The sequence below is a fragment of the Glandiceps talaboti genome, chromosome 16, assembly GCF_964340395.1.
Source record: "Glandiceps talaboti chromosome 16, keGlaTala1.1, whole genome shotgun sequence".
In the NCBI taxonomy this organism is placed as follows: Eukaryota; Metazoa; Hemichordata; class Enteropneusta; family Spengelidae; genus Glandiceps; species Glandiceps talaboti.
In genome coordinates, this window is record NC_135564.1 from 8,492,021 (window position 1) to 8,505,630 (window position 13,610).

Below are 13,610 nucleotides of genomic sequence, written 5' to 3' on the forward strand. Positions count from 1 at the left end.
ACAAACATTTTGTTTTCATTCTTGCCTTTTTAAAAACGTGTCAGAGTTCATTTGCCTATTGTACAAATGTCTTATGTTAAAACCTGTCTAGTTTCTTGTCGTTTGTTGTACGTATTTAGCTTTATGGTTTTAGGGGTAGGTTTTCAAAAGGATTCACGTTGGTTGGCGCTGAGAGCATACTATTTAGTGTTATGACGTAATTTGATTTCGCCTCAGAATTAGGGTGTTATAAAATAGGCCGTGTGTGTTGAAGTACTGCATGGAATCATGTTTGTTTTTTTAATTTGTGTGTCTAACTTACAGTTTGTTTTCTTTTTATATATTAGGCTTTTGTCTGACATAATACCTGCTGCCATCTGTCATTTGCAAAATATAAGGGGTGAGATCAATAGTTCAATGTAGGATAAACAACTGAATCCTTTTACTTTGGGGGTGGGGGTTTGAACCCATTTAGTTCTCATCCTACAAAATCGATTTTACTTTTAATGGTTTTTTTGTACCCCTAAATACAAATGTTTCTTTTATAAATGTGAAATTGGAGGAAAGGAAGAGTTTTTTCTATAGTAAATGCTTGGCACTAAAATAAAGTGTCAACAAAAGAACTAATTTTTACTCACTACATACTGGCTTTATATTCATAGCACTACATACTACTACATACTGATTTGAAATTGATTGTGCTGTTTTAAAGAAATTCAATTTTGACCAATCTAGTTAGAAGGGGAATGGGGGTGGGGGTCTGAGGCCTATGTATAAGAATTTAGTTTTTTAATCCTTAATTTAACTATTGCTCTCGCTTCTAAGCATATGAATATATGCCAATACAAAGGACATTTAAAAAAAAAAAAGTTATCATTGACAACCAAGTCGTGTAAATAGTACCTCCATAACTATCTGTCCCAGACAAATTCGATGGTATATGAAGTAAAGATGACAAGACACGAGTTGTTACGATGTCGTTTGCCGATGTCGTAGCAAATAGTTTTTTCCTAACGTTATAAAATGGTACGATACACAGGTCATAACGACAGCCTAACGAATGCAGCATCAAATCGGTAGGTATACCAACTCGTAATAACAGTTTGGAGGAATTTGCGTGTTGTGTTGTGTTGTGTTGTGTTGTGTTGTGTTGTGTTGTCTTTTCTCGTCTCGTCTCGTCTCGTCTCGTCTCGTCTCGTCTCGTCTAGTATCAACACGAGCAGACGCGTCTGTGTCTGAACTGACTGAATATAGTGTCATATGACTCATTCTCATTCGGCCTTATCGGCCTTTATAAAGACTTGGAAATATGTGCTTGTAAATTAAATGTCAGCCTAATCCATACAATGTGAATGATTGATATTCACCCTATATCATGATAATACGATGATAACTAAGTCATCTATACCATATGTCTCATCAATGACAATATAACCAGTATTTCAATTTTCTTCCCTCATTTTGGGCCCTAGGGATGATTAATTTTGACGTGGATTGCAATAACATTTTTCAGATACACATCTCGTAAACATTTTTTATCTACATGTTTATCGACTACAAATTGTGTCTAGAAGTAGAAGGTTTTGTCTCGGGGTAAATTACAACTCGAGAAAATTACCAATGCTTTTGCTTGAATAAAGTGAGCCAAAAATTAGGTAAAAACAACAATACAACTGATAAAAAACAACGGGTCCTCTGGTGTAGTTTCACACGTCGATGCTTTTTATCAGTTTTGTTTATATCTTTGGAAGCTATATTGTAACAATAACAGTCAGACTTGATTGTGTGTAGCGTTATATCAATAAACAGAGTTTTGGGATCTTGCCATAGTCGTAAACCACAGCCTCTTTTACGGCACCGCATTCGTTATTTCGCGGTGTCGCGGACGAAATAACAGCTCTGGTTTAAGACAGTGGGATTTTCCATGAAACTGATTTCATTCCTGCATACAACAAGCAAGGAAACGCACCAGCGGTTTGTACACAGTTGGCGTAATAATAATTTTGACAAAAACAAACACATTACTTAAAACAAAAACCAAAAAAAACGTACCAAATATAATGTGCAGTATTTCATGAATGCTTAGCTTAATCATCTCAACATTGGTTTATATTCTACGACATCACAGAGCTGTCTGACAACCGACATTGGTGATCTAGTTAAGTAGTTTGCATGCCGAACGACAGAATTTGTAATCGCAATATTCTGTCTGGAGCTGAAAGGGATCTTAAGTGTGCTAAACTCGACGTGAGATAACTACACTAAAAGAGCAAACAAGTTAGATTTACATTCACTTCACTTCACTGAATAAAAACATGCCCTACTTAGGCCCTCCTGAACATAAGTGGTTTGCCTTACGATGAATATACCTCTGTGCGTAGGAATTGTAACAATGAAATTCAAAAGAAAGAGAGATATGATGGAATATAAAAAGACTGTATTTAGTACGTTCTCAATATATATATGTAGTATGTCTGTTGTGAGATTTTTCATGCAGCATCATGTCTAGACATTTGCTATTTTAGACTTGACGTAGACTGCTGTAAGTAATTGTTCACAGACGCGTAAGTAACACGTATATTACACAATAATCTCACTTTCTAGAACGTTTTAACCTTTAACCTACCGATAAAACATATCATTTAAATACATAAATACGAAGCTAATAAACTTTGAATATTTGTGCATATGTATTTCTCTGTTTACTACTTGAGCGAAATTAGGCATATTTGATAATTGTTCCGGTTTAGTGAATAATTTGTAAATTGACTTAGAAAAAGTATATTACACACAGAAAGCAATGACCCTCCCCCACCCTACTGGCAATTTCAAAAACAGGGTGACCCCCTACAAATCCACCCACAGGCAAACCCTCGAGCCTTTAATTGTTATCAATTTTTTTATAACAATTTGTAGCAACTTACATGATCAAAACATTCTCATAACACTAGCTCAATAATAACATTTGTAGCAAACTTTGTATCAATTTGCATAATGGTAAAGAAATTGCCAAATTTCGCCTTCTATCTCAAGAAACATTAAAAAAATTGTTTGATGAAATAAACCTCAGCACGTATGCGGGATGAGTAAAATCGTATTTGGCATTAGATACCAAAAAGTAAGAGACTTTATTGAATATTATATTATAGCATTACCAATTCCAGTGAATTTTGTGACGTCATCGCTGTACATTATTACTGATAATGTACTCCGTTATTGGGCATCGCGGCCCCGGAACCAGCCTGGAACGAGCATAACAATACAAGCTTATGTCCGTAAGGCAATTTTTTCCAATTTTTTCGAAATGTATGTTGTTACTTGTGATTGTCATTTCCACTGTTTAACAATACAACGCATTCATGAAACAAATTTGTGTTCACAGCAGTTCATTGAACTTAAGTGTATATGTGTGTGTACGTGTACGTACGTATGTCGCTATGATTAGTATTCAGCTTCCGGGCTGAACATTGCAGACGATGTTCAGCGCTGTGTATATTATACGTTGTTTTGCGTTTCTCTGTCTACAAATTCACTGGAATTGGCAAAACTATAAAATAATAACAATAATGTACGCCCTCCCAGTCCATAATGGACTCAAGCAAACTTTGCACTCCATAATGGGCTCGGCTGTCGCCTCGCCCATTATGTCGTTCAAAGTTTGCTTTCGTCCATTATGGGCTGGGAGGGCGTACATTATTGTTTAAATAAATAATTTATTTTGATTAAAATTTTACAGAAGAGATAGTTGTTAACATGAACACGTTGGGGTCATACATGACATAAATCTTCACTTTAAAACAATTCCAGAGGGCGTTATTACAATTCAAAATAGTACTTCTCCTTTTACACGTACTTCTCCCATTTTCCTCACTCTAATTTTTCACAACACATTTAAATCTACAGGAATACTTTCTGTTCACGTCAAGTTAAAGCGTTCCTTACATATCTATTCGGTATTCTGTATGCCATGAAATGAAATTCCACAGTGTGTTATACATATTGACGATTTACTAAAAACGACATCTCTCTAATTGGGCATCGATAGCACCCGCGGGGCGCGTTCGATTTGGGCAATCATAATTTATTTCAAGTTTGAAAATTACAATTGAAGCTTATTATTGGTAATTAGAGTAATGTGTCCTGAACAATGATTGCCGTGATTGCAAACGTACAGTGTTATTACTGTGGGGATCGTGGGCGTCACAGGGGAAATATTAAAAACGACGTACGGAAAACACGATGTATTTACTAAATAAATTGTTAATAATAGTCAGAGTGGTAAGTTGTTGTCCCATCAATCATTTTGACGATGGAAAAATCGATTGATATTTAGAATTGTGAGAAAATTTGCGAAATGTTTACATGTATTAAAGTGATCATGGTCGTGCGTGGTTGAGCGTTTTGTTTACAACCGAGCTCGTTTCCAGAAATGACGTTAGGGTAATCACAATCATGATTGAGCAAAATCAAATGCGCCCCTACTTTTCATTAACGTCACTTAATTTCCACAAAAACAAGGTAACAGTATATCTGAAATCATACAAAAATATGAATGAAATGTAGCTACTCGTAAACCATACAAACAAGTCAGCAATGTAATTTATGTAATGCTTTAGTCAATAATAAGTACTCAATTGTGATAAGTAATTTAATACATGTAAAATGACGTAATACTAAGAAGAAATTTCTGAAATTTTCGAGAAATTGTTATAACCGACATGGATTTTTTTTACGACATGAATTACTGTAAGGCCACCAGTCATTTTACGGCAACTGCAGGACACAAGAGGAGATACATTATTATAGCTCTCGAGACTAAAAATGACACCACACTTCTGAGAATTCAAAAAAGAAAAAAAAAAGAACACCACTCCAGGAACTAAAAGACACTTTCGTAAACTTTCACATTCATCATGACTGTCCTAGCAGTGATCCAACATACACTACGGTATTGGAGTCATCATATGTGTATGTATTAGATGAACAGTATAATTAATATTCATGATTCCTAAGTGAATTTACCTTCAGATATATCATCATAGATGGACATTCACTGTTCATCTATATCTGCTAACTCCCATGATGCGACGCTAGACCACTGCTAGGACAATGCACTCGGAGCGAGTTTCAATTTGGCGTTTCTTGGCAATCGCGTCAAATTTACGTGATGTGAAATCATGAAATGACTTTCCAGAACCCAAAGTTTATGGAAATACCTTCATTTCCTGGAGTGGTGTTCCCCTTTATAGCTATGCACTCATTACGCACTACTTTATACATCAACACGAACTTACTTTGAGTAAGTAGAAATATTGATTGATATAATATAAACAAACACCCTTAAAATATATATCAATAAATCGAATTATTCAAATTTAGTACTCACAAGAAATTCACATAGCTTTCAAGTCCATCAAAATTGCATTGTAGACGCGCACACTTCATTGCCTAAAAGAAATTTAATTAAGCCACGAAATCCAATATGTTCAATGCATTTTAGGGTATGTACTTACTGATATTAAAATCACTAAAATTCTGTTTGTGATACACCCACTTCCCATGTCGACTTTAAGTACGAGCACAAATTTGTAATTGACATTAGAAATACAATCACGATGGACGTAGAATCAATCGACCTGTATATTAATATGTGTTTTATTACATGTAGTATAAGTGGTTGTTTTTTTTTTACCCTGGGGCTCGTCTGTAAACACTTCTTTCAATTGTATACGTCGAAACGTAAGTGATTTTCACGATGAAAGAAATTGGGGATTAAATCCTTGTATTTTCATTCATTTTCAACAAATTACTCTTCGACAAAGTTGTAGTTGGTTATTTACCAGTGTGTGACTATCTACATCGTTATCATATGGATGTCATATATTTGAGATTGTCCTTTAAACGGTCTTCATCAAGATAGATTAAATTTCAGGTTCATTGTCCTCCGGTTGACGTTATTTTTATTGTTTTGGTTGTTGTTGTTGTTGTTGTGGTGGTGGTGGTTGTGGTGGTGGTGTTTGCTGTTGTTGTTGTTGTTGTTGTCGTCGTCATCGTCGTCGTCGTCGTCGTTTTGTTTGTGTTGTTGATTTTAATACTGAAGTATTAGTATTAAAATGAAATTTCGCTTGATCTTGTGTTCGTTGCTCTGCAGTTGCTGTAGTCACTTGTGGTTGTTGTTGTTGTTGTTGTTGTTATCGTTGTCGTCGTCGCATAATGTTGTTGTCAATACTATTCTATTAATACGATCAATACACATCATTTGGTCAGAAACCGTCCTTTGATTACTACAATATATAATATGATATCCCTGACTGCACAGCGTGACGGCTCGTATTTTTCAGCATTATATTTTTTCCAAAGGGTGACATTTTTTATTGTTTAAAAAAATATTAAAGTAAATGTGTGTACATGTTTGTGACGCGTTCAGTTTATAATCATGTACTTTGAACAGTATGCATGGCTGCCTTAGAGATGACAAAAATAAAACATTAAACCATTTCTCACATTTCAGCGATAAACGCTCATTGTCATGCGGATACGCGCTTGTGGGGTCACCACCTTACTATCAGTTACGTTGTGATTGTCACAGGACCAGACATATGTAACGTCACTGAAATGAACATTTGCACCCCTGTAACTTTGTACTCTGATATTGCGGTAACATTATACCAAATGTCCGGGCAAATCGATGGCATTCCAGCGAAAATCAATTCCCTTGTCTCTGAAAAAGTATAAGTCTTTCATTTCAGTCAACTCAGGTATCAAACCGTAACAACAAAGTGTTTATAAAATTTACCCACACAACAGAAAAAACATTCAACAGAGATCGAACTTGTAACTATATCTTCCTTTACGTGGTTGCGATAACATTTGTTGGCATGGTTACAACGGGCGTAATAACCAACAAATGATTAGCACTCTCTGCGACAAGCGCTGACAACGCTTGGAATATATATCCCCTACTTCTGCCGATGCCTTACCCACGTGGATACCCTCCAGTCAAATATTTACAAAGAAACTCAGTAAATTCGTTCTTGACAATCAGTGAAAATTTGATTATATAAGTATTTTTTTTTTTCATTTTAGGAAAGTATTCACGATTTTTTGTACCAATCATTTTCATTGTCAGAGTTCTCGATGACTTAATCACGGCGTATTTTAATATCTCGCGAAGTCCTAATTTCATGAAGTGCCAGATACCATGTGTAAACATCAAAGACTATCCGCCAATCTCGATAATGTGTGAATCACAACCACACATACAATTGCTGTATAGCGAATTCATTTCCTGCCTTCGGTGGATTCATGTTTGCTGGGCCGGTAATTACAAATCCTGTTTACGTGATGACCTATAAATGTACGTGAACGGTCCATGTATCTATAGGAGCCGTTAGCGATAAGGCAAAGCAATTTTATAAAAATGTTTGTTTCTGATAACATGACTTCAGAAAATAAAGTAGGTAGGTACGAATTTTATTTTTATTTTACATTTTATTTTTTCATTACTTGATGACCCAGAGACAATATACTTATTGGTCACAATACTTCCGTAACAGTTGACAATTATAGCGAGTGTATGACTCAGAAGAAGACAAACACAATATGCAGACTGTACTGTTATAGGCTGAAATGACATCATTTCTCTCTGGAATGTGATTTTAAAAAAGTAAGCAGGGAAATAGAAGTAAATTGTCATAATGTCAAAAAATGTATAGGGTTAGTGGCTTTAACTATGGTCGGTCGGTCGGTTGGTCGGAAACACATCATTATTTTTATTTGGCCTAATACACCTAATGTTTGATCTTCCACTACAATATCGCGTTATTTTGAGACACTTAGTTATCTGTCCATAGGCATAATAAATGTCACAAGAAGTGTGCATTTACGAGAGTGTATCTGTCTACGTGCAAGTCACGACATCCTTGCAATGAATGTTTGAATAGCGCTTTCAAACCCCTAGGTGATAAGATTTACTGAGACTTTGACGATCAAAGAAAATACTGCAGTGATCAAATGTTCATGTGACACAAATTGTGTCTCAAACTCGAGATAACCTTGCTGGGTATAGCCAGCAGAAGGCAATTTTTTTTACGTTATCTCTACACATTCGCAATTGCATGGCGTATTTACAAACACATATGCGAAGCAGCGACACAAAATGAATTAAAGCTATCGAGTTACCGTGTAGTAGTTGCTCGACATGCTTCAAATAATAAAACTTTCACTTTCCATCAGCTAAGTAGGCCTTCAAAACAATACTCACTTGCTAGCATTTCCTTGTCAGTTATTTTCTTTGCAATTGTCACTGCATGAGGACTTTCAGCCTATCAAATTATGTCATGTGCATTGATTAGGTTCTCAGTGCTCTTCTATTGCATGGGTTTATCAGAAAATTTACCGCAAACATAACTGATCGTGAAATAAAACAACGTAGCCTTTCTTCTTCAAATTCTCCGATTCAATTAACCGGAATTCGGAATAAAAGCGTGGTTTCAGTCTTGCTGAGTTTAAAGTATCCACCACCTGTCCAAACTATACATCTTCACACTTTGTAAGAGTCTTTACATTTACTATCAAATCACGAATCTCTCCCGATTTCAAGTGTTCATTTGTCTTCATCTCATCAATAACGGTGTTTGCGTGTCGGCTTGTTTGGGAACCGTTACATGTCATTAAACATTGCCTACAGGCGGATCGAAGACGTAACCAGGAAAGTGAGGAAAATGAGGATAGCCTCCAGGCCATTAGTCATGACATTTGACTAACCCCTGCCGTGTCCACGACATCCTCAGTACCCCAAAAATAAATCTACTCTAAAACAATCTGTATTGAGTTTACAGCATCCACGGTAACGTAATTTCGCTCAAAGTCCGGGAATATTGGATTGTCTATGAAGACATTATGTGTTTCAGTGTGTAAACTGATCTAATCGTGCATTCCGGCTTTATCAGTTATTAGGAAAAGTCTGTATAGCCGTTAACATACATGCATGTACTGCAGCTGCTGAAAGCACTCCGACCATTACATGCACGCTCTCCTACCATATCTACATAGTCACATGATTTCCTTGCAATACTGCTAATTGTGTCAATATTATGTTACATAGATAACTGATCAGACATCATATATTCATCATCATACTCGTCTTATTTCGCTTTCGGCATTTAATAGTATTGTATTTCAGCTTGGTTGACCCGAACTCTGATATTGTCAGACAGTCCGATACCATTTTTGTTACATATTCTCTCCTTCTTTCCCCTTTGATTCAGTACCTGCCATGTCACACTTATCTTCAGTGCCTGTCAATCTTACTATACCTGTCAATCTCATTTCTCTTCACTTTGACAGAGTACTGAGAGTACTGGCAATATTCAATGATAATCAGACAAGCCTTCGTCGAAGACATACTTCTATTCCTAACTTTCCAATTTACTAATTCATATATAGATTTTCCCTCCAAGGCATACGGCCACCATTCTGTCGTTTCTCATTGAAGGTAACGAAATAAGTTGATGGGCATAGTTGCGCTACAGTATCTGACGGTTGTGCCAGACTGGGTTGAAGCCGATACGCGATCCATGCATATCAGAAGAAGGTGAACTCTTTGGATAGTTTGGTTTATTTGATCATGAACACAGAGGTCAAGGTCAATTTCGGAGTGGCATAAGAAAGTTCATTATGAATAACATGGATTTAGACACTCAGATGAGGTGTGCATTTATAATGCGAGCTTCCAGACTTAGTGGGGAAAGCATGATTTTTATGATAAATATGGCCGACATTCAGCCATTGTCATTAGTATCATGAATGAAAGTGATGTGCATATGGGGACTACTGTATCTGATATTTGTTCAACGTTTGGATGAAATCGACCTATGCATGTCAGAGCTGTCATATAGACTTTGAAGATTTTTGGGCTAATTAATCTTGAACATAGCGGTTAAAGTTGACGGCCAAGTTATCGTAAGAAAGCTCCTCGTGGAAAACATGGCATTATATGTATGTATGTATGTATGTATGTATGTATGTATGTATGTATGTATGTATGTATGTATGTATGTATGTATGTATGTATGTATGTATGTATGGATGGATGGATGGATGGATGGATGGATGGATGTACGTAAACTATATATGTATAGCCTGATATAAAAAAAAATGAGAGCCAGAACTATCCACATATCCTTTTTAGGATGACTCTGTCTCATGCATCATGACCATGCATTATATACTGTAGATGTACTGTACTTCTACTGTACTTCTAAGTGGTGATATTAGCTTTGTGAACGTCGGATGTACATGGGGAGAGGGACAGCATGTTACGACAATTACATTCAGGTTATCTTGATTATAGAAAAAATAATAAAAAGGGGAACTTGTAGTGGAAATGCCTCACAATAACGAGGACACCTATAAAAGTCCCCTGAAAGTGCAACCGTATGGTGTTAATATTTTACGAAAATGGTCGGTATGGTAACCAATGCAGCACATCATATAATGCATTGTGAGTATGCCGTAAAGGGGATCTAACAGGCACAGTGCTAGTCAGTAGGATTTCATTTATTGCACACTGCAGTGTAATTCATCTAGATCTCATAATGTATTAATATAATATCATTGCATTCAAAAATTGCAATAATGATAAATTCAGATTATCTAATCCTACTGGCGCAAGCTTATAGACTGAACAATAATGATATGATATTATGTGCATACACGATAGTTATTAAATTTCAAGTACGTTATTGTATGCAGGTCTTACTGCGGATCATGTATAATTAGTTTGTGTTGAATACCAAAACTTCCTGTAATACTCAATTCAAACTTCTGAAATTGGCACCATATTCACCACCAATAACTCCAACCGTGCTACCCTCTGGCAGTTAGCAGGACGTGTGATCAGCTAATATGATAATTACAAAGAGTGCGTTTAGAAAGAAACTAAATAACTCGTGTAGGAACGATGCTTTATTAAATTACATTAAATGAATTTGTCAGTGGGTGAGAGAAAATAAATAAGAACTAACATCATGATACTTCAGTAATCTTTTTGCATGAAGATTATTTGACTGTATGGTCCTCATTTTAGCTAAGTTTAATACTGTGTGGTTGTCAAACACTCCCAACACCGAAGAAAAGATTTGTTTGTGTGTGTGTGTGTGTGTGTGTGTGTGTGTGTGTGTTTAACGGGCTTGACTTATTATTTATGAACAACTTTCCTTGATTGGAACTCTGAGAGTCTCAACTTCAGTATGATACCAACACACTTGCTATTTCAATCAACTCGAATATTTTTTTACATCCAAACTTAGAAAGTACGCTAGGCGTTATAAAAAAAATACACTAAAATAATTAAACAATTTCCTCCCATATACATTAAAACGTACTGATATATTTTGATTGGCGTACGGGGGCAAGTGCCACAACATAAATAGCTTTCCTTAAGGGAACTTATTTTCGAAGTCAACAGTTCAATTTGTGCCCAGTAAAGGTTTTCATTCGTAAAATGTACTCCTGTCAGTCTCCGTGTACAGGTTTTTACCTGCTTACACTGAGTAATGATTCACAATCTTGAAAATAGCATGCACATTTAATTAGAGTTTATACAGCGGAATGACAGTTTTACTGTTATATAGGAGTGGGTTTCTCCTTACTTATGATTAAGCTTTTCTCCTAACAGTTCGTTGTCTAAATACTACCAAACCAGAGTGACCCTAGAGTTTACATTAGGAGACACGGTGTTTTTATTTTGGTTTTTAGGTTTGTTTTACATCTCATACGTTTTTTGCTACAAATTACATAAAACAAAACACAGGCACTGATAACGCGCAAGCATGTAAGATGGTACATTTAATCTCACTGTGAACACAAATCAACATCAATGAATCACTGTCAGATGCAGCAAGGAAGATTCAAACACGAAGCTATTCCGATCATTTGTGTTCACAGTGAGATAAAATGTAACATTTTATTTGCCCGCTATCAGTGTTTGTGTGATTCCTAGTAAAAAAAAAACGTTGTGTGAGACGTGAACGAAAATCGTGCCGCCTATTTGAAACTCTATGGTCTTTCTGATTTGGCATACACACTGAAAGACCTAGATAAGACTAAGGCGATTCTAATTCTTTTCCGCTTTTGCATATTGGTTCTTTGTCCTCAGGTGAATTCAAAGCAAGGATTCATTTCCTTAACATTGTTTAATATTCTTCTCTGAAATTGATAGTGTAACACACACTGCAAATACTGTGACTATACATTTTGATCATCCGGTGTTAAAATTCTTCTGAAATTCACCCAATTATATTATGTATTAACTTTACGTGTGTTACTATTGCTTGTCTTTTCTAAAAAATTCACGAATTATTCCTCAAATCTAGATTATCTCGCTGCAACCACACACACAGAGGTTTCGCCCTGTATATGTTTTATGCGATTAGAACTTGTTAATGTTTTCATACAGAAGATAATGATTAAATTCACCTTTTTTACAATCTAGTATATTAGTTATTAAACAGCGTATGATATACCAGTCAATTCTGCAGCTTAGTTCATTCCAACACACAGTTTGTTAAAAGAGTAATAAGTCTTTGTATGGCCGGCTTATCAAGACCCTTAATTAAAAATAATAGGTATACGTGATGAAAGCCGTGAAATAACAAGCAAGTATTTCGATTCGACGTGTCAAACTGAACACAAATTGACAAACTGAACTGTTAGGTATACATGTTTGGAACCAGAGCTGTGTTTACGTGTACTTTGGTTAAAATTTCACTAGCTACAACTGAATTGTTTTTAACATCGTTTTGTTAGGTATAATTAGAGCTTTCTTTACATAATATGGTACTTTCTGAACAGTATTGAATCACCTGTGGGTAAACACATTTGTGTAGCAGTGCCCAAATATCAAAACCCCAATGAATCACGATCTCAGCATATTAATAAACTGCTTATATAGATAAAACAGACATCTAAGTAACATGTATAATGTCTAATTATTGGTATTTTAACTATATTTTTGATTGACTGACTGAAAACACAATACCCAAATTACAGCCAGTACAGGGAGGGTTTGGTGAGTGAGTGAGTGAGTGAGTGAGTGAGTGAGTGAGTGAGTGAGTGAGTGAGTGTGTGTGTGTGTGTGTGTGTGTGTGTGTACTTTGATAACCCTTTATCTTGTCACGTTTTTCCCTGCAAATTTACATTTTTACAGATATTCATGTATAACAAGCTTGTTGTTATTGTGAGATATTTTCGAATATCACACTTTCAATTGTATAAAATAGATTTCAGATACTACAAACAAATTTAGAAAAAAAAAACCATCACTGACAAAAACCTCGACTGATGCTTTGAAGTACACATACTTGTATTTACAGTGTAATTGGTTCTGTATAATATTATTTCAATTTGTTCTGGGTCAGACTTTTACACGAAAGACAGCATACTGTTGTGTTAATCCACATGGAAGCCGTTTTAAAACGTCGCGGAAAAGAAACCGCAATGCCTTTCTTTCCAACTAACCTCTTTGAAAACTTGAGGGTTAGATTAATAGTGCATTGCATCCCACGAACTTTCCTGTTTGATATCACCGCATGTAATCGAAGCCCCAGGTGCAACATTTTGTTTCGCGG